Source organism: Bos indicus, chromosome 23 (genome assembly GCF_029378745.1).
Source record: "Bos indicus isolate NIAB-ARS_2022 breed Sahiwal x Tharparkar chromosome 23, NIAB-ARS_B.indTharparkar_mat_pri_1.0, whole genome shotgun sequence".
Taxonomy (NCBI): Eukaryota; Metazoa; Chordata; class Mammalia; order Artiodactyla; family Bovidae; genus Bos; species Bos indicus.
The window spans coordinates 17,660,759-17,682,686 of NC_091782.1; the positions used below are offsets into that span (position 1 = coordinate 17,660,759).

Here is a 21,928-nt window from a genome sequence, read left to right on the forward strand (position 1 = left end):
AGATATGCACAGGAACTGGGCAAAGCACAGTGGAAGGAATATGGAATTCATATTTAAGGGGCTGATCTAGAAGAGCTGATCACTTAAATCAAACTGAAGTGAATAAAGTGCTTACTTATACTTTTCCTGTAATATTGATATTAAACAGAATTAATTTTAAACCTCAATTATTTTTGTTCCCACCTACAGTAATGTAAAGACTTCCCCGGTGGCTCAGACAATAAAGTGTCTGTCTACAATGCAGGAGACCTGGGTTCAATCCCTGGGTGGGGAATATCCCCTGGAGAAGGAAATGGTAACCCACTCCAGTACTCTTGACTGGAAAATCCCATGGGCGGAGGAGCTTGGTAGGCTGCAGCCCATGGGGTCGTGAAGAGTTGGACACGACTGAGCGACTTCACTTCACTTCATAGTAATGTAAATTATCCAGAAAGCACTATATTTTAAAATGGCATTGAAACCAAACGAAAGGCATTGGTCATCATTTCCTATCAAGATAGGTATCTTTGGGGGCTTTCCTGGTGGTACAGTGGTTAAGAATCTGCCTTGCAATGCAGGGGACTCTGGTTTGATCCCTGTTCCAGGAAGATCCCATATGCTGTCGAGCAGCTAAGCCCATGTGGCATAGCTACTTCGTCTGTGCTCTAGAGCCCTCAAGCCACAACTATTGAAGTCCATGCCCCTAAAGCCCGTGCTCCACAACAAGAGAAGCCACCACAACAGGAAGCCCAAGCACCGAAACTGGAGGGTGGCCCCAGCTCACCACATAGACAAAGCCAGCACACGGCAATGAAGATCCAGACCGGCCGAAAATAGATACATCAATAAATGACAGGTATGGAGGGGCCTGGCAGGCCACAGTGCATGCAGTAGCAAAGAGTCAGACGTGACTTAGCAACTAAACAACTTTTGTTTTAAGGATTATAAGAATTAAACTGTAACAAGATGTTCTCGTTTTTAGTTGGGTTGTTTGCTTTCCTACTATTGAGTTTTGAGAGTTTTTCTAGATACAAGTCCTTTGTTGGGTATATGATTTGAAAATACTTCCCCCCACATCTATAGCTTTCCATTCTCTTGATGTCTTTCACAAAGCAAAAGGTTTTCATTTTAATAAAGTCCAATTTGTCCATTTTTTTCTTTTCTGGGTTGTGCTTTTGATATCAAGTCTAAGAAAGCTCCCTGATCCCAAGTCATGAACATTTCTACTCTATTTTCTTGTGAAAGTTTTATAGTTTTACAGTTTACATCTATGATCTATTTTTCAATGAAGTGTGAGATTGAGGTCAAGATTTTTTTGACTTTAGCTTCTTGTGGCATACTTTTGCATTTGGATGTTCAGTTATTCCAACATCATATGTTGAATAGATTATCTTTTAACCATTGAATTGCTGTTTTACCTTTGTCAGTAATTGACATTTTCTGACTCAGTTGTTTGATACAGACTGATCCATTGGTCTCTGCCTCTATCCCTCCACCCGCACCACAGCATCTTTTTTTTATTTTATCTTTAAACTTTACAATATTGTATTAGTTTTGCCAAATATCTAAATGAATCCGCCACAGGTATACATGTGTTCCCCATCCTGAACCCTCCTCCCTCCTCCTTCCCCATACCATCCCTCTGGGTCGTCCCAGTGCACCAGCCCCAAGCATCCAGTATCGTGCATCGAACCTGGACTGGCAACTCGTTTCATACATGATATTATATATGTTTCAATGCCATTCTCCCAAATCTTCCCATCCTCTCCCTCTCCAACAGAGTCCATAAGACTGTTCTATACATCAGTGTCTCTTTTGCTGTCTCGTACACAGGGTTATTGTTACCATCTTTCTAAATTCCATATATATGCATTAGTGTACTGTATTGGTGTTTTTCTTTCTGGCTTACTTCACTCTGTATAATAGGCTCCAGTTTCATCCACCTTATTAGAACAGAATCTTGATTATTCTTCCTTTATACTAAGTTTTAAAATTGGGTAGACTGATTTCTCCTACTTGATCCTTCTTTTTCAAAATTGTGTTGCCTATTCTGCTCCCTTCCCCTTTCCAAATAAATGTAAGAACCAGCTTGTCTATATCTGCAGAAATCTTACTTTTGATTAGACTTTTGATTGGAATTGTATTAAATCTATTGATTTCTTGGAGAAAATTGGCATGTTCAACTAAATTGGATCTTCCAATCCATGAATCCAGTATGTTTCTCCATTTATTTATGTCCTTTGATATCTTTCTTTAGTGTTTATAGTTGTCAGCATGCAGATCCTGAACAAGTTTTGTTAAATTTATATTTAAGTATTTCTCTTTTAAATTTTTTAAATGAAATATATTTTGAATTTTGATTTCTGAATTGTTTAAACATATAGAAATATAATCGTTTTGTGAATTAGCCTTATCTCTTATAGTTGTGCTAACTTCGTTTTTAAAAAAAATATTTATTTTTATTTATTTATTTGGCTGCACAGGGTCTTTTGTGGCATGTGGGATCTAGTTCCCCCACCAGGGATCAAACCAAGGGCATCAGCATTGAGAGCTCAGAGTCTTAGCCACTGGACCACCAGGGGAGTCCCTTCATTTGTTAATCTAAGAGTTTTTAGTAAATTACTTGGGATTTTCTATGTAGAAAATCATGTCATCTACAAATACACAATATTCTTTATTTTTTCTGTATCCAAAATGTGTTTATTGGGATGGTTTCCCATTCATCCTGATACAGGGTATTTTAAGTGCTGCTTCCATCTGAAGAAGCATCCTTCTGTAAGCCTTGCTTTTCCTCCTATAGGCTGGCAGAGGACAATAGAGCAGCCAAACTATGATTTGTGCATGGCGAAAGATAGTGGTGATTTTAAAGCATCCTGGGCATTTCACATCCATGAAATACAAATTGGAGCTCTGCATCAGGCACTTCTTCCTGTGTTTCCTCTTTTCCACTTCTGGAGAGGGATGAAGGTGATCCTTTGCGAAAGTCACGTTCTCATGGGGAGGTCGTCACTGCCAGAAAGGCCATATTTTCTTTCATATGCTTTTGTATGCCTTTTATTGCTACTTTCTCTGACTTACTGCACTGACTAGGACTTCCTGTATTACACTGAATAGGAGTGATGAAAGGACATCTTTGCTTTGTTCCTGGTATTAGGGGAAAGCATTCAGTATTTCACCATTAAACATTACATTAACTGTAGGTATTTTGTAGATGGCCTTTATCAAATTAAGGAAATTTCCTTCTATTTCTATATCGCTGAGAGTTTTTATCATGAATGGATGCTGGATGACTTCAAATGCTTTTTCTGCATTGTTGGATATACTCAAGTCATTTTTCCTCTTTAGTTTTTTAATATGGTGAATTACACTGATTGATTTTTATATTTGGAGCCAGTCATGCATGTCTAGGATAAATCCCACTTGGTCATGGAGTAGTAGTCTTTTTATATATTGCTAGATTTGATTTTCTAGTTTTTTGTTGTTGTTGCTGTTTCACGATTTTTGTGTACTGTTCATGAGGGATAGTGGTCTATAATTTTCTCTTCTTGTATTGTCTTTGTCTAGTTTTTTTGGTATCAAGGCAATTCTAGCCTCATAAAATGGGTTGGGAAGTGTTCCTTTCCCTTCCCTTCTGTTTGCTGGAAGAGATTGTATAGAAATAGTGCTATTTGTTTTTTTAAAGTTTGATAGAACTTACCAGTGAAGCCATTGGGCCTGGAAGTTTGTTTGTTTTTAAGGTTTTTAACCTGTGGATTCCATTTCTTTAATACATATGTTACCTATTTCTTCTTTGGGTGAGTTTTGGAGTTTTGTGGCTTTTAAGGAATTGGTCCATTTCATCTAAGTTATTGAATTTATATACATAGGGTTATTTAGAGTACTTTTTTTTTAACATCTCTGAGGTCTTTAATGACATCAGTAATTTGTGTCTTTTCTATTTTTTAATTGTTATTAATAGTACTTTGATTTCATTGATCTTTTCAAAGAACCAGCTTTTGATTTTACTGATTTTATTATTTTTCAGTTTTAAGTGGCTTTTTTTTTCTCGCTTTATTATTTCCTTCCTTCCACCTTCATTTGGCTTACTTTGCTTTTCTTGGTTTCTTAAGATGGATGCTTAGTCTGTTGATTTAAGACCTTTCTTCTAATATAAGCTAATTTATAATGCTATAAATTTCCCTTTAAGAGCTGATTTAACTTCATTCCACAAAATTTTATGTGTTGCGTTTCATTTTTGTTCAAAAATATTTTATAAAATGCATGCATCCCAATGTTCATTGAAGCATTATTTACAATAGCCAAGACACAGAAACACCTAGATAACCATTGTCAGATTAATGAATAAAGAAGATGTGGAATACTCAGTCATAAGAAAGAATGAAATAATGTCATTTGCAGCAACAAGGATGAACCTAGAGATTATCATAAGTGAAGTAAGTAAGACAAAGACAAATATCATATGGTATTGCTTATATGTGGCATCTTAACAAAAAAAGATAGAAATGAACATATTTATAAAACAGAAAGAGACTCACAGACATAGAAAACAAATTTATGGCTACCAAAAGGAAAGGGAGGAGGAATGAATTAGGAGGTTGGCATTAACATATATACACTACTATACATAAAATAGATAACCAACAAGGACCTACTCAATAGCACAGGGAACTATATTCAGTATCTTGTAATAACCTATAAGGGAAAAGAATCTGAAAAAGAATATAGTTGCTACCTCCCCGAGTTGCCTTCCATTAGACCACTATTCTCCTTCAGGAAACAGCAAACCTTCCTTTAATTTACTGACTAAAGAGTTAATATTTGGCCCATTAGGAAACCTACCGGACTGAGCTCCAGTGCTGTGATTGAAGACTATTCTGATTGGTCAAGGCCAGTGCCTACCGGTCATTAAATATTTGAAACATCATCTGTGCCAGTACCTTATGTTTGTACAGCATTTTTAGCTTATGAAAGATATTTACATATATTATCTCAGTTAAGTTTCATGCCAACTCTGGGCCATCAGTAGGAATTGTTATAGACATCATAAAATATTTTAATTATAGAATTAACACATATGAGTGTGGAAAATGAATTATTATTTGGGGACTCTCTGCTCGGAAAAATGATCACTTACCCGATGGCATCCCACTCCAGTATTCTTGCCTGGAAAATCCCATGGACAGAGGAGCCTGGTAGGCTGCAGCCCATGGGGTCGCTATGAGTCGAACACGACTGAGCAACTTCACTTTCACTTTTCACTTTCATGCATTGGAGAAGGAAATAGCAACCCACTCCAGTGTTCTTGCCTGGAGAATCCCAGGGACAGGGGAGCCTGGTGGGCTGCCGTCTATGGGGTCGCACAGAGTCGGACACAAGTGAAGCAACTTAGCAGCAGCAGCAGCAAGATCACGTGGTTATAGGAGTTGGGGTCTAAACTCCTAAAAGCTTCAAGAACAGTCATATCTTACGTGCTCGGGTTGAGGGAAGACGATTTCACTCAGCACTAGATAGATATCCAAAGGCAATTCCAGGAAGAAGGCACCAAACTTGTACTAAGGGAAAAGTGGGGCGTGGTTCACAGAGAGGGAGAGCAGGGATATTTTACTAAGGAACAGTGTGAAATGTGGCCCAAAATGTAGTAAAAGATCCTATTTCCATGATCATTTCAGGACACCCACTCTGAAGGGGTTGGAACTGAAATTCTCCAATGCAAATTCACAAAGAGCACCCAAGGCAAAGCCTACTTTGCTTGCTCAATTCTGGAGTGCCGTTAAGGGTGGCAGGAAACGCATTCTGAAGCTGCTGAAGCCGAATTACATTTATTGGGTCACTTTTTCTCCGTCACACTTGGGTCCCTCTAGATCGAGCAATTGATGAGAAAGCAAGTGAAGAAGTCTGAAATATTATTCACAGCTCCTCAGCGGCTGTTAGCAAGTTCACAGAGGCTTATCCCAGGAGAGAATGGTACTCTAGACCACCATAGTCCTAAAGTTCTTTGTGTTTTTGTGTTCTGTCTGCAATAGCAATGGGACCAATTTCCTCACATCACACTCCTTAGGTCATTTAACAGCAGCATTGGGCCATTCCTTAAGATGGCGCCGGGTGGCAAGATGGCGGTGCCAGTGTCCAAGAGGTCTCTGATGGCGTCCTCAAGGCTGAACTGAACAAGCCTCTCACTTGGGTACTGGTCAAAGATGGTGCCCCTGTTGAAGTCCGACTTCAACCAACAAGGACAGAAATCATTATCATGGTTCCCTGGACACAGAAATGTTATTGGTGAGAAGGGCCTGCGGATTCAGGAATTAACTGCTGTGCTTCAGAAGAGATTTCGCTTCCCTGAGGGCCATGTAGAACTTTACAGGGGAAAGGCAGACAGGAGAGCTCCATGAGCCATTGCCCTGGCAGAGTCTGCAGCGCACACTTCTAGGAGGGCTTGTTGGAGTGTGCTATGGGTCATCATGAAGAGTGGGGCCAAGGCTGCTAGGTTGTAGTGCCTGGGAAACTGAGGACAGAGGGTTAAATCCATGAAGTTACGGATGGACTGATGATCCACAGTGGAGACCCTGTTAAGTCCTACGCAGACACCACCTGGCTCCATACGCTGCTCAGACAGGGTGTGCTGGGCATCAAAGTGAAGATCATACTGCCTCCAGACCCAAGTGGTAAGAGGGACCCTTAAGAAGCCCCTGCCCACCACTACCATCCCCACTCCAATTGAAGGGAGGGAAGCCATGGATGCCTGCTGTGCCCACAAGTACCCGCAGCATAACACGGTCATAACATGGTCTCTTCGGCAGCTGGATCTGGAGTCTGGATGTTGCTCTATAATAAAATCTTTTTTCTTTTTTTTTAAAGTAGGGTTGGGGAATTCCCTGTCTGCCCAGTTGTTAGGACTCTGTACTCTGCCCCGGGGGCAGATTCAGTCCCTGGTGGAGGAACTAAGATCTCACAAGCTTAGGGGAAAAAAAAGTTAGGGTTGCCTCCAGGTTTCATGGAGCCTGAATCTTATATAATACAATACAATTTGGGGCCTTTAAAAAAAAGAAAACACAATTACAAACAGAAAATTAGCTATAGAACTTTGGAAAGAACTCTACAAGTGAAGGTCCAGGAGCTTTAACTTTATTAGCATCCCAGTGCTTAACAGATCTTATAAAAAGAGGGGAGATTATTCAATTAAATAGCATAGGAGTATTTTTCACCTCTGCTTAACAGTAATTTTTAAAATTTGCTAAAAGAAAGGGAAACTACCCAAGGAATAGCATAGGAGGTTTTACTGTTTTGTTTGTTTGTTTGTTTTATGGACCTGTGCTTTCAAGCTGGGTTTTTTTTTTTTTTCTTTCCAGTAATTTTTAAACAGTTTTATTTAGATAAAATTGACATAAACTTGTATTTAAAGTATACAATCTACGTTTTATAAAAGCATCAGTATAATCAAGATAGTGAATGTATTCATCACCCTCAAAAGTTTCCTCATGTGCCTCCCCCATCCAGGCCCTCCTTGTACCCCAGCACCTATTTTTTCATATATTTTAATCTGCTTTTGTAGTTGTTGAAGGCAGAAGGATAAATCTGGATCCTGTTGTTTTATCTTGTCCAAAAGTAGATGCCTTCAGGCTTTTTGTTTGGTCTGTTTTATTTTATTTTTGTGTTTGTGTGTGTGTGCTCAGTTGTGTCCAGCTCTTTGCAACCCCTTGGATGCCAGCTCACTAGGCTCCAATGTACATGGCATTTTCCAGGCAAGAATACTGGAGTGGGTTGCAGTTTCCTACTCCCAGGGGATCTTTCCCACCCAGGAATCAAACCTGCATCTCCTGTGCCTCCTATATTGTCAGGTGGATTCTTTACCACTGTACCACCTGGGAAGACTTTATTTTTACTGGAGTATAATTGTGTAACAATGTTGGGTTAGTTTATGATGTACAACAGAGTGATATATGCATTGTGATATATGTATGATATCCATATATCCCTTCTCTTTTGGAACTTCTCCCCACTCCCATGCTCTAGGTCATCACAGAGCACTGAATTGAGTTCCCTGTACTGTACAGCAGATTCCCAGTAGCTGTCTGTCTGCACCCCAGTTGTCACTGCAGCGCTGTTTACAATAGCCAGGACATGGAAACAAGCTAAATGTCCAACAACAGATGAATGGATAAAGTAGATGTGGTGCAGGCTTTTTTAACACAGAGAAAAATATAAACAACCCAAATATACAAAGTGAAGAGACACTCCTTTCGGGTAAGTATGGTTTTGAACAGAGAAACCAGAAGAACAATAATCCACGATGAACTCCTCAATCTTAATTCGAGCAAAAGGGGAGGAGAACACACCCAGGAAGAGGTGTGTCCAGTCCATACGGGTCTTTCTTTACAAATTCACAGATGCACTTTAGGGATGTAGTCATCAAGGCAGAACTCATGTAAAAGAAGCAAAGACATTTCCTTCCATACCTGACTTGTCATGAACCCACAATGAAATTAATTTTGGTTTCAGTCTATGTGTCCTGGGTATGAGCCACTATGATGTGGCTGGATGTGTACTCGTGCCAGAGTGCAGTTTCTGTATGAATTCAGTAAATGTTCAATTCTTCATAGTGTTCACTGAGCACCTGTACCTACCCTGGGGATTTGCAAAGACCCTTGAATCCTCCCTTGCCCTCCGCTTAGGCTCTGGCACGTTTATCATCCAAGGCTGGGCCCAAACGCTTCTTCTAGGTTCACTCAACCTAGTCATTTTTTTCTTCCAAAGTACTTTCCAACTGTACTTTTAGTTCTCAGTGAACACTGTTTCCTGAATACCTTGTCTTATTATGAAATGTTTTTCCAGTGTATGTGTGAACAAGATCATAAATCTCTTGAAGGCAAGTCTATATCCATTTTACTTCTTAGAAGCTCCACCCACATCACAGAGCCTAACACAGTTTGATATATATTTATTTTATTTTAATATCATTATTATGTAATTAATACTTGTCCTTGGTGGAAATGTTCATTATGGAAATGTTAGATGATGCAGATAAGCAAAAAGATTTAAAAATTAACCATAATTCCAATATTGGAGAGTAACTACTACTGATATTTTGTATAAGGTGTACACCAAATAGGATGTATAGAGGAGCCAAAATTTTAATGGAATAAATTGAAATATACACAGCCACAAGTAAGATGGGGTTACAGGGATGCAGTGACATTTCTTGAGAAGCCAGGAAGATGATGTATCACTTGTGACCCAGAGCAGGTAGCATAACTGTGCCTTTAGAGACTTGGCCAAGCATGTGGTCCAGAAAATACTTCTCCCGTCACTTCTTGGAATTCTTATAGTAGGAATAAAGTCCTCTCGCGATAGTATTCAAACAATGTCAGGAGACATGAGGTCCCCAAACCCGCAACATCATCTGGGAACTTGCTAGAAATGCAAATTCTCAAGGCCCATCCCAGACCTACTGAATCAGAAATCCTGGTGGGCCCAGCAGTGTGTGTTTTAACAAGCCTTCCAGATGATTCTGACGTACAATAAACTTAGAGAACCACAATGTACGATTGCGGGGGGTGGGGTGTATCTTGTTCATTATTGAGTTCTCTGTCCCAGAAGGTCAGGAAGAATTTGCTAAATCAAGAATACAAACACCCCTAGAGATGCATCACTTGTTAACATTATTTTTATTATGGCATATTTCTCATCAAAATATATAAAAGATATAATGAGTATCCAGTATATCCAGCACTATCTATAGCAAATTAAATCTTAACAGTTGGCCACATTTCCTTCAGATATTTTTTTGGAGAACAAAAGCATTGCAGATTCAACTGAGAGCTTTCTGCATGTCCTCTTTCCAATCTCATTCTTCTTTCTATTTCTTCAGAAATAACCAAGATCATGAATCATTAATCATTCTTGTACATGTTTTATGCTTTAACTGCACATTCATGTATCTGTAAACAATATATGGCACTATTTTGCAGGTTTTAAAACTATTTAAATGGTGTCACACTCTACATACCCTGCAATTAGCTTTTCTGAATTGTTTTTAAGATTTATCACTGTGCAGACCCAAAGCTGTGATTCATCATTGTAATTGCTATATAATATTCCCTTCTATGAATACCTTATGATATATGAATCTGATCTTCTATTAATGACATTTAAATGTCTCCAGTTGATTTAGTTTTTCACTATTAAAAGTAATGCTGCCACAAACTAATATATCTTCTGGTGCAATCAAATTGTTTCTCTAAGGTACAGACCAAAGAGTCGATTTTGTGGGATGTAGGAATCAGAGCATTTCCAATCTTAATAGATAAATTGCTCCCCAAAGTGGCTGTACCAATTTCAATACCCTTTTCCAACATTTGCTACCGTTGAAGTTTTAGATTTTTGCCAACCTGATGAGTATGAAATAATATTTCATTTTTATTATAAATTTCTCACTACCTTAATTTCTAGCGAGGTTCAGCACCTTTTCATATTCTCACAAGCCATTTGGATTTGAGAGATGTACAATTAACACATATTTACATGAAAGATAATAAATCCCTAACATCATCTGTACTTTTTTTAAAAATTAACTTTTGGCTGCACTGGGTCTAGTTGCTTCTTGCAGGCTTTCTCTAGCTGTGGCGAGCAGGGGCCATTCTCTGTTGCAGTGCGCAGGCTTCTCTTTGCAGTGAGTTCTCTTATTGCAGAGGACGAGCTCTAGGACCCACAGTCTTCAGCAGTTGCAGCACGTAAGCTCAGTAATTGTGACACTTGGGCTCAGTTGCCCAGTGGCATGTAGGATCTTCCTGGACTAGGGATCAAACCCATGTCCCCTACCTTGGCAGACAGATTCCTAACCACAAGGGAAGTCCTCATGTATGCTTCTGAAAGAGTATACTAGCTTGACAGGGAAGAAAAAGTGGAAATCCCTGCCAGATGGGAGAAGATGGAGTGAGAAGGTAGAGGTATCATTTGCCATCCTTAAGGTCCTTTCCAGGGCTGGTCCTGGCTGATTGTCACATCAGCTGTGTTTCCTTCCCCCTAGATCTGGAGTCCCTAGGAGAGGCTGAGGGAAAGTGGAGTTGTAGTTCTCCTCTTCATCAAGGAAGGACTTTTCTGGTCCCGAGTTTTTTCAGCCTTCTTGGACTCAAGACTAATTACCCCAGTGATTGTCAATGAGAGAAGAAAATCCCTATCTGGGGGGATTTTTTATTATCACACTGATTAGGAGACTGGTATTACTGGCATTAGTAGATTAGGACCAGGGGTGCTATACCTCCTTCCACATATGACACAGTCCCACCCAACAAACAATTTCCATGGACACTCCAAACCACTTTCAAAAGCCCATTTATACGGGTGGAAAGCCTGTTCCAATGATCAAACCTAGCACCTAACTCTGTTTTCCACATAATCACAAAGTGTACTGTCGTGGGTTTACATTGACTTTTCCAGGAATGTAGACTACAGTTTAAACTGAGAGAAGATTCTAACTTTGTTTTATTCAGCATCTGACAACTTTATTATATTTTGTATTATAGTTAAGCCTACGCATTTTATATAGCTTTATGATAAACAGCTCTTCTTTTCTTTCTCCTTTGTATGTAGGTATTATAATTATTTAAAACTGCTCAGTGTAGAATGATCATATTACCTATGAATTTCATTTTGGTATTGAAAAAGGACCTTCCAAAATGTTTATTGAGAACCAGTGAACTAATGGTTCCTTGATAAGGAAAGTTAGGCTAAGAGAGTGAAAAAAATATCCTAACTTACCCCAAGATGCCACGGTTGGTAACTGGGAGAATTACAAGACCCCTGTAGGATGATGAATCTAAAACACTTCCAAAACCAGTGGGGAAAAAAAAAAACATTGGTCCAAATCTTTAAATGGGAAATTATATCAGAGAGGATCTTATAACTAAAAAGGAAGTATATAGTGAGGTCTATCCCAGAGTAGACTTAAGGAAAATAATTTCAGAGGATCACATTATAAATAGGTCTTAAAAGAACAATCTTGTGCCACTAGGACCTCTGTAGGGGGTTGTTTAGCTGTGCCCTAGCTGAAGGAGCAAATGGAGTTGAGTTCCAGCCAGCAGTCTCTTCACTAAGCTGTGTGCCCATGTGAAGGGTCTACTTTTTATTTATTTATTTGTGACCATGACCCAGGGCATGCGGGATCTTAGTTCCTCGACCAGAGATCTATCCCATGCCCGATACATTGGAAGGGCTGAGTCTTAACTACTGGGCCACCAGGGAAGTCCCAAGGGTTTACCTTTTAAAAATTTGCACAAAGGAGATTATTCACACACAGTCCCGTGTGCAACCACCACCATCTCCGCTGGTTCATACTATAAAAGTCAGCTAGGTTTCATCCTCAGATCTAAACTATCATCACTAGCAATATATTCTTCATAACAATATTCCACTGATCTAGAACAAAAGCAATTTAAAAGCCTCGGGCTGTTTGTTATAATGGAATTTTCCTGATGTGAAAAAGTAAGCATTACTGTTGTATTATTAATGGAGTTTTATTCTCTTTTCCACCAAGTTGACAGTTTTAGGATCATGTTGGTACGATTTACTCTACTAAATGATTAGAATACTTCTGTGTCACATTTCTATCTTCCTTTTCTAAATTGGAAATATTTGTATTCTTGCTCTAAAGTCCAACATTTAATGAGATTTGAAGTTGTTTGCTTTGTGTTGAATGGGATTAACCCCCTGCCAGAGCCTACTCTCGAGTCTTTGTGTTGGGGAGGCCTTGGTTATGTGGGCAAATGGATGGTTATTCTCAGCAATAAAAATGAGCAAATAACATGAAAGCGCCCATACCTCAAAAAGCAGAAGAGTGACCTCTGTTTGACCTTGAGGTCTGTGCGCTGAAGAGAAAAATTCTTTAACAGACAAAACAAGCTTCGAGCCAGAGAGAAAGAAGAAGATTGCTTACTTTCTGATTACTTTTGTTTAAACCAACCTCCTTTCTAGTTTATAATCCTTTATGGGAGCATATTAAGAAGAGGCGGTTTAAGGTCTGTTTGGAGTAGAGGAGAATTGTGAAATAATTAATATTTAGGAAAGAGACTCAGAACCTTCTATTTGTCGGGTTTTTTCCTTCCCCTATTTAATGAATATTAGCCTTTGGCTATGGTCTCAGGCATCCTATATGTTTCTTTTGATTGCTGCTGTGATATATTCATTCACTGGTTACACTCCATGTGTTATTTTGGACAATCCAAAAACTAGGGGAACTCATTGGAGGAAATAATGCAATTGTTTCTGCTGGCATGAGTTGTTTATGGCATACAGGATTGTCAATTCAGTAGTCATGTTTTGTCCTGGCTAAGTGGTCTTGGAACTTTTGCCTTAAGGAATTAAAAAAAAATCAGTCCTATTCCTTCCTTTTTCAGCCAAAGACTCCATTACATGGAAGCTTAACGTTTGGTCTCTGTTGCTCCTGCCCCAGGCTGATCTGCATTGTCCAGCTTCTGGGCTTCTGCTCAGGTCAATGCCTCCTGCTGGGGTGCCCTCCCAAGCTTTTGTGCCTATTGAATCCTTCTTATATTCAAAGGGGAGTTCAAATCTCAGTCTTTCCAAGAAGCCTTGACACCTACTCTTCCTCCTCCAAATTTTGGCAACCCATGGCTTGGTCCTTCCCAACAGACTATTCATTGTCTTTTCAAGCCTACAGGTTCTTATTTCCCCAAGTAGATTTTAACTTCCTACAGCAGAAATTGTCAATTGCCACCCAATATCCATTCAATACCCCACTTTTCAGTAATAGAGGTACACTGCCACCCTCTATTAGAGTAGAACTTTCTAGTAGAAATTGGTCTCTCCGGGGCTTTCCTGGCAGTCCAGTGATTAAGAATCTACCTGGCAATGCAGGGGACACAGGTTCCAGTCCTGATCTGGGAAGACATACCACAGGGCAGCTCAGCCTGTGAGCCACAACTACTGAAGCCCACGCACTCTAGAGCCTGTGCTCCTCAGCAAGAGAAGCCACCACAATGAGAAACCCATGTACCATAACTAGAGAATAGCCCCTTCTCTGCACAACTAGAGAAAGCCCTCACGCAGCAATGAAGACCTAGCACTTCCAAAAAAAAAAAATATATATATATATATATATATATATATATATTTTTTTTTTTTTAAGAAATTACCCTCTCCAGCCTCCCTTTACATGGTAAAGTATGGTCATGTGACTAAATTCTGATGAATGAGATATTAAGAGAAAAGTTTTCTGGAACTTACAGGAAGACAGATAAAGGAGAACAAATTCAGATGGGAGGCTGAACATTTTGTCCTTTCCTCCTTCCACCTTCCTGCGGCCTGGGGTGAAGAGGGAATGGCTAGAGCTAAGAAAGCCATCTTGAATAATGTAATTTGCAGCGATATGGAACGACCTAGAGATTGTCGTACTGAGTGAAGTTAAGTCAGACAGAGAAGGAGAAATATTGTATAACATCTCTTATATGTGGAATCTAAAAATAAATGATACAAATGAACTTATTTACAAATCAAAAGCAGACTCCCAGACCAGAGGAGGAACTTACAGTTGCTGGGAGAAGGGATAGTTAGGGAGTTTGGGATGGACATGTACACACTGTTATATTTAAAATGGACAACCAACAAGAACCTACTGTATAACACAGAGAACTCTGTTAAATGTTATGTGGCAATCTGGATGGGAAGGGAGTCTGGGGGAGAATGGATACATGTATATGTGTGGCTGAATCCCTTTGCCGTCCACCTGAAACTATCACAACATTGTTAATCGACTATACTCCAATACAAAGTTAAAAAAAGAGAAAGCCATCTTGGATCATGCAGTGACCTTCATTATGGACACCACCAGTTAAGGATGATGGAAGAGAAAGATAGAAGGAGGCCAGAATCCAGACTGAAACCACTAGTCCAACCCTGGCTTATCTCCCCTAGACTTCTTTTCTGGAAAAGGATCGATCTTTTTATGTTTCAGTCATTGTTGTTCACTACAGTCAAATCCATCCAGCTTCTCTCATCCAGCTTCTTACGAGCAGATCAGCTTTTTAATTATTATATCACCAGCAGTGCCTGACACAGTACATGATAAATTCTGAACAGTTCAGTTTAGTCGCTCAGTTGTGTCCGACTCTTTGTGATCCCATGGACTGCAGCATGCCAGGCCTCCCTGTCCATCACCAACTCCTGGGGTGTACCCAAACTCATGTCTGTTGAGTTGGTGATGCCATCCAACCATCTCATCCTCTGTCATACCCTTCTCCTCCTGCCCTCAATCTTTCCCAGCATCAGGGTCTTTTCAAATGAGTCAGCTCTTCGCATCAGGTGGCCAAAGTATTGGAGTTTCAGCTTCAACATCTGTCTTTCCAATGAACACTCAGGACTGATCTCCTTTAGGAAGGACTGGTTGGATCTCCTTGCCATCCAAGGGACTCTCAAGAGTCTTCTCCAACACCACAGTTCAAAAGCATCAATTCTTCGGTGCTCAGCTTTCTTCACAGTCCAACTCTCACATCCATACACGACTACTGGAAAAACCATAGCCTTGACTTGACAGAACTTTGTTGGCAAAGTAATGTCTCTGTTTTTGAATATGCTGTCTAGGTTGGTCATAACTTTCCTTCCAAGGAGTAAGCGTCTTTTAATTTCATGGCTGCAATCACCATCTGCAGTGATTTTGGAGCCAAAAAAAATAAAGTCTGCCACTGTTTCCACTGTTTCCCCATCTATTTGCAATGAAGTGATGGGACCGGATGCCATGATCTTCATTTTCTGAATGTTGAGCTTTAAGCCAACTTTTTCACTATCCTCTTTCACTTTCATCAAGAGGCTCTGTGGTGTCATCTGCATATCTGAGGTTACTGATATTTCTCCTGGCAATCTTGATTCCAGCTTGTGCTTTTTCCAGCCCAGCTTTTCTCATGATGTACTCTGCATAGAAGTTAAATAAGCAGGGTGACAATATACAGCTGTGACGTACTCCTTTTCCTATTTGGAACCAGTCTGTTGTTCCATGTCCAGTTCTAACTGTTGCTTCCTGACCTGCATACAGTTTTCTCAAGAGGCAGGTCAGGTGGTCTGATATTCCCATCTCTTTCAGAATTTTCCACAGTTTATTGCGATCCACCCAGTCAAATGCTTTGGCATAGTCAATAAAGCAGAAATAGATGTTTTTCTGGAACTCTCTTGCTTTTTCCATGATCCAGCGGATGTTGGCAACTTGATCTCTGGTTCCTCTGCCTTTTCTAAAACCAGCATCTGGAAAAACATCTGGAAGTTCATGGTTCATGTATTGCTGAAGCCTGGCTTGGAGAATTTTGAGCATCACTTTACTAGTGTGTGAGATGAGTGCAATTGTGCGGTAGTTTGAGCATTCTTTGGCATTGCCTTTCTTTGGGATTGGAATAAAAACTGACCTTTTCCATGGCCACTGCTGAGTTTTCCAAATTTTCTGGCATATTGAGTGCAACACTTTCACAGCGTCATCTTTCAGGATTTGAAATAGCTCAACTGGAATTCCATCACCTCCACTAGCTTTGTTCATAGTGATGCTTTCTAAGGCCCACTTGACTTCACATTCCAGGATGTCTGGCTCTAGGTGAGTGATCACACCATTGTGATTATCTGGGTCGTGAAGATCTTTTTTGTACAGTTCTTCTGTGTATTCTTGCCACCTCTTCTTAATATCTTCTGCTTCTGTTAGGTCCATACCATTTCTGTCCTTTATTGTGCTCATCTTTGCATGAAATGTTCCCTTGGTATCTCTAATTTTCTTGAAGAGATCTCTAGTCTTTCCCATTCTATTATTTTCCTCTATTTTTTTGCACTGATCACTGAGGAAGGCTTTCTTATCTCTCCTTACTATTCTTTGGAACTCTGCATTCAAATGGGTATATCTTTCCTTTTCTCCTTTGCTTTTCACTACTCTTTTCACAGCTATTTGGAAGGCCTCCTCAGACGCTATTTTCTTCCTGACTCATTTCAACAGTTTTTCATCATCATTAATATTGCAATTTCTGTTTTTCAAATCATGCCCATTAATCTTATGCTCCAATTTCAAAAGTTGATATTGTTTCCACTGCATAAAATTTTTTATCCTTACAGATGAAGTCATTTAAGAAATAGAAGAGATAGCAGGGCGGGGGAAGGGAGAATGCCATTATTAGATAACAGAGAGAAGGAGGCAAGTTCACCCTATGACCCAGAGGAACCCATATAAAAGATGTTTTCATGGGTTTAATTTCATCTGGTTAATTTTGCTCCATTTCAGGCAAAGGAGAAACAAGGCATTTATATGCCTGTATAATTCTCTGAAGCCCCATCTTCTTTATTTGATCTTCTGATAATGAGGTCATCTGTGATCTATGATATGGACCCCAGTCACTTAGCAAGAAGAAGTACTCTAGAAGTTTTGAACCATGTTATCCAGTATGTCAGTCAGAACTTGGTCAAGAAATAAAAGTCATTTCAGGTATTACACGATGCTCAATATCGCTCATTATTAGAGAAATGCAAAACAAAACCACCATGAAGTATCATTTCACACTGGTCAGAATGGCCGTCACCAAAAAGTCTACAAAGAATAAATGCTGGGGAGGGTGTGGAGAAAAGGGAGCCCACCTATACTGCTGGTGGGAATGCAAACTGACACAGCCACTATGGAGAACAGCACGCCTTTTGCTTCTCTTCTTTTCACAGCTATTTGTAAGGCCTCCTCAGACAACCATTTTGCCTTTTTGCATTTCTTTTCCTTGGGGATGGTCTTGATCCCTGCCTCTTGTACAATGTCACAAACCTCTGTCCATAGTTCTTCAGGCACACTGTCTATCAGATCTAATCCCTTGAATCTATTTGTCACTTCCACTGTATAATCGTTAGGGCATGATTTAGGTCATACCTGAATGGTCTAGTGGTTTTCCGTACTTTCTTCAATTTAAATCTGAATTTGGCAATAAGGAGTTATTGCCCTATTATTATTTCCTAGAACATCGATGGTGCCAACCCTCTTGTTTTAAATTGGAGTATAGCTGCTTTACAGTGTTTGTTAATTTGTGCTGTACATCAAAAAGCCAATCAGCCACACGTATGCACACATCCCCTTTTTTAGATTTCCTTCCCATTAAGTCACTACGGGGCACTGAGTAGTTCCCTGTGCCATACAGTCGGTTCTCATTTGTTGTCTATTTACAAGGGCTGCCAGTCTTGAATAAAATTTTATTTATAAACACCCTTCCCTTGCCTTTCTCCCAAATATAATAATTCTTAGGAATAAATGGAGGACAAATGCTCTTCCAAAGCTATACAGAATATATAGCAAATCATAGCTTTGTTATTTTAAGGAAAAAGGAGTTAAAACTCAAGCTTATAATTTTTCTTTCCATTTACCATTCCCATGCTCTATTTATGTGCCTTGGGGGCAAAATAAAATGGAAAGCTTAAAATTTAATTGTGCTCTTGAATTTTAAATATGTAAAAACGCAGAACTAGAAAAGGATCTTGAAAGCGTACCTGATTTTGTACTCTTCCTTCACATAGATGAATAACTAAACCATAAAAAACATGTTTCAGTCCATTCCATTCATAAAGTCCCTAGGAATCAAGAAATACATTGATATCTCAGATAGTCTTGTCCAGAATTTAAAAGTTCTGTTTCATATTTGACCAGAGTATCTACACCTCCAGCTCCAAAATTGCCCTAGAAAGGTCCCTTAGAAGAATATCACCAATACATGAATCTTTTTATTAGGAGCCCAGTTACATGTAGTGAAGTGGCAGGCACTACGGAAGGAGAATTTCTGTCTCCGTCTTGCTAATTTTTCACTGAACATGAACAGGCACAACTGCACACAAATGGTGGAGGGTTTTTTTGTTTTTGTTTTAAATCAAATCAATACCTAAGTGGACAAGGAGACTGTCTTATATAAGAAGCCTTCCTCCCACTGGCCAGGTAATGAATTCTGTCCAGGAAATTCGTTTACAGAGGATAGCGACTTTCTGTAAAATAAGGGAATAATTTTTCTAGGAAAATACTCCCCAAAAGGGAGAAGGATTGGTGAAAAATTGGGTTGATAGCCAATCTATTTGAAACCCATATTTAAAACTTGGTCATTCATCCTCTTTATACCCAAATAATTATACCCATAATTATGATTCAAGCCCCTAGCAAACTCCTTGCTATAAATAACCACACACATCCCTCAACATGTTTGAGAAGCTCCTCTATAGTCCACATCATGATTCACCTTTCTCCTGGACCCAGCTTTCTTCGGCTGACTGATATCGCTAACCGTCTTCATTGAGAAATTAGGGATTCCACTTTTCCTTCTAATTCATTGCTCCAAGCCTGGGCATCAAATCTTTCCTAATTTCTCCCAGCAGCATTGAGACCAAGATAATAACATTAATAACACCTACTGGAGGCAATTCCCTGGAGGTCCAGTGGTTAGGATTCCATGTTTCCATTGCAGGGGGTACAGGTTCAATAACTATAGATAATACCCTAACACCTTGAGTTTTTGTTTCATCAACCACCTTTTTATGTTTTTTAAATAGAATTAAGATATTAACTCCGCAACCAATCCATTTAACAATTCCACAGCTCAATTCAAAATTTTCATTATCAAGGTTATTCCTAGGTTTCCTAAGCGTTACCCAAAGGTTGGTTATGAACAACTAAAAATCAATTAAAACTCTCCTGTTGGCAATAAATGCATCATGATTACAGAATCAAATACTGTTCAATATAGCATTGTCTTATCTCCTCTCATTTTAACTCCTTACATAAGAAGGCTCTAAAGACTTGCTATGTAGCTGAAAAATATATAGATATACTGGGGAGAGACAGAGACAAAGAGAGACAGATAGACAGACAGAGATGACCAAGGATATAAAGGCTATGATCTGCTTGAGAGTTATATTTTATACCTAAGTGAACAACATATTACTATGGCATGAAGGGCATAAAATCCTTGCAAAAATTAAATACTCACATATGTAACATATATACATCATTCACACACACCTGTGTAGAATGAGAGGAAGAGAGCAAAAAAAAAAAAAAAATTCCCTCTTTACATTATTGTTATTGTGAAAACACTGTTCATTGCAGAAGCTGTAATCATTAGGTTTCCTTTCTTGCTGCTTTTTTATTTTTTCTGGAGTTTCTAGCTGAATTTATCTTTTGGTTCAGTTCAGTTCAGTCGCTCAGTCATGTCTGACTCTTTGCAACCCCATGAACCACACCACGCCAGGCCTCACTGTCCATCACCAACTCCCAGAGTTTACCCAAACTCATGTCCATTGAGTCAGTGATGCCATCTAGCCATCTCATCCTCTGCCATCCCCTTCTCCCGCCCTCAATCTTTCCTAGCATCAGGGTCTTTTCAAATGAGTCAGCTCTTCGCATCAGGTGGCCAAAGTATTGGAGTTTTAGTTTCAACATCAGTCCTTCCAATGAACACCCAAGACTGATCTCCTTTAGGATGGACTGGTTGGAGTCCAAGCGACTCTCAAGAGTCTTCTCCAACACCACAGTTCAAAAGCATCAATTCTTTGGCGCTCGGCTTTCTTTATAGTCCAACTCTCACGTCCATACACGACTACTGGAAAAACCATAGCCTTGACTAGATGGACCTTTGGCAAAGTAATGTCTCTGCTTTTTATTTTTATTCTATACTATTTATAAATTTTTATGAATAATGTATGAAAATTTCCCACATTATTATTTACATATTTCCAATAGCTTTTTCAAAACTTTGTGCATTTGTGTGTGTGGGTATATGTGAATGTATGTGTAAAGAGGGTTTTATTTTGTAGGTTTGTTCTATGTCTTACAACACAGTACACGTGGTTCTTTGACTTGTCTTTTTAACTTCCTTTAACTCTCACCTAAGTACTGGTATGGTTATATCAGTTTTGTTCATTTGTTTGTTTTGTTTTTCTAAAATTGTTTGTTTTGTTTTTCTAAAATTGTGTTGCTGCTGCTGCTAAGTCACTTCAGTCGTGTCCGACTCTGTGCGACCCCATAGACAGCAGCCCACCAGGCTCCCCTGTCGCTGGGATTCTCCAGGCAAGAGTACTGGAGCGGGTCGCCATTTCCTTCTCCAATGCATGAAAGTGAAAAGTGAAAGTGAATTTGCTCAGTCATGTCCGACTCTTTGCAACCCCATGGGCTGCAGCCTACCAAGCTCCTCTGCCTATGGGATTTTCCAGGCAAGGGTACTGGAGTGAGGTGCCATTGTCTTCAAGAACTCAGCTAAAAAAATGTATCAACATGATTTGATTATTCATACACCTTAGTTATGGCCAATTTTGACTTTCATTCCCTACCCCCATTCTTCCCCCTTCACTATAGACATCTACTCTCAGATATTTAATGTGTATCCTTTTAACTCACCTGCCACATTTTTCTTTGATAACATACAGCATTATTTTGTGAGCTTAAAAACTGTTACAAAATTGGTTTCTTTCTATATGACTCTACAACTTGCTTTTATCATGCAAATATCATTTGATATCCATCCACATTGATAAATATGTGTTTTTATTCCTATTAACTGCTATATAGTAATCTATCATATGGTAAGACCACGCTTTATCTATCTATTCCTTCATTATTGTCATTTAAGTTGTTTTTAAGATTTTCTACTACAAATAGTGATGCAGCTAACATTATTGTACATGTCTTCTTGTGCACATGAACAATCCATAGATCATTTAGTTCACCTTAACTTTTCATTATTATAGAATCTCTTTGTCACATGTGCATATAGTCTCATAGTGTATGCTATGTAAGTAGTGTGCTTACATAAAAGGATGTGCATTTTTAGAATTCTGATATTGCTAAATTATCCTCTAAAAAGATTGTATCAATTCAAACTCCCAATAACTGAAATTAGGGTATCAATTTTTTCCCTATTTGCCTGTGCTTAATATAACTGGTGTGAAATTCTTGACTATATCATAG

The 21,928-nt window shown here is 39.2% G+C and overlaps 2 pseudogenes; one reads left to right on the forward strand and one right to left on the reverse strand.

Moving 5' to 3' along the window:
- Positions 1 to 2,405: 2,405 nt before the first annotated feature.
- On the reverse strand, positions 2,406 to 6,084 carry LOC139178952 (small ribosomal subunit protein eS27-like; annotated as a pseudogene).
- LOC109576572 (small ribosomal subunit protein uS3-like) lies at positions 5,853 to 10,678 on the forward strand (annotated as a pseudogene).
- Positions 10,679 to 21,928: the final 11,250 nt, after the last annotated feature.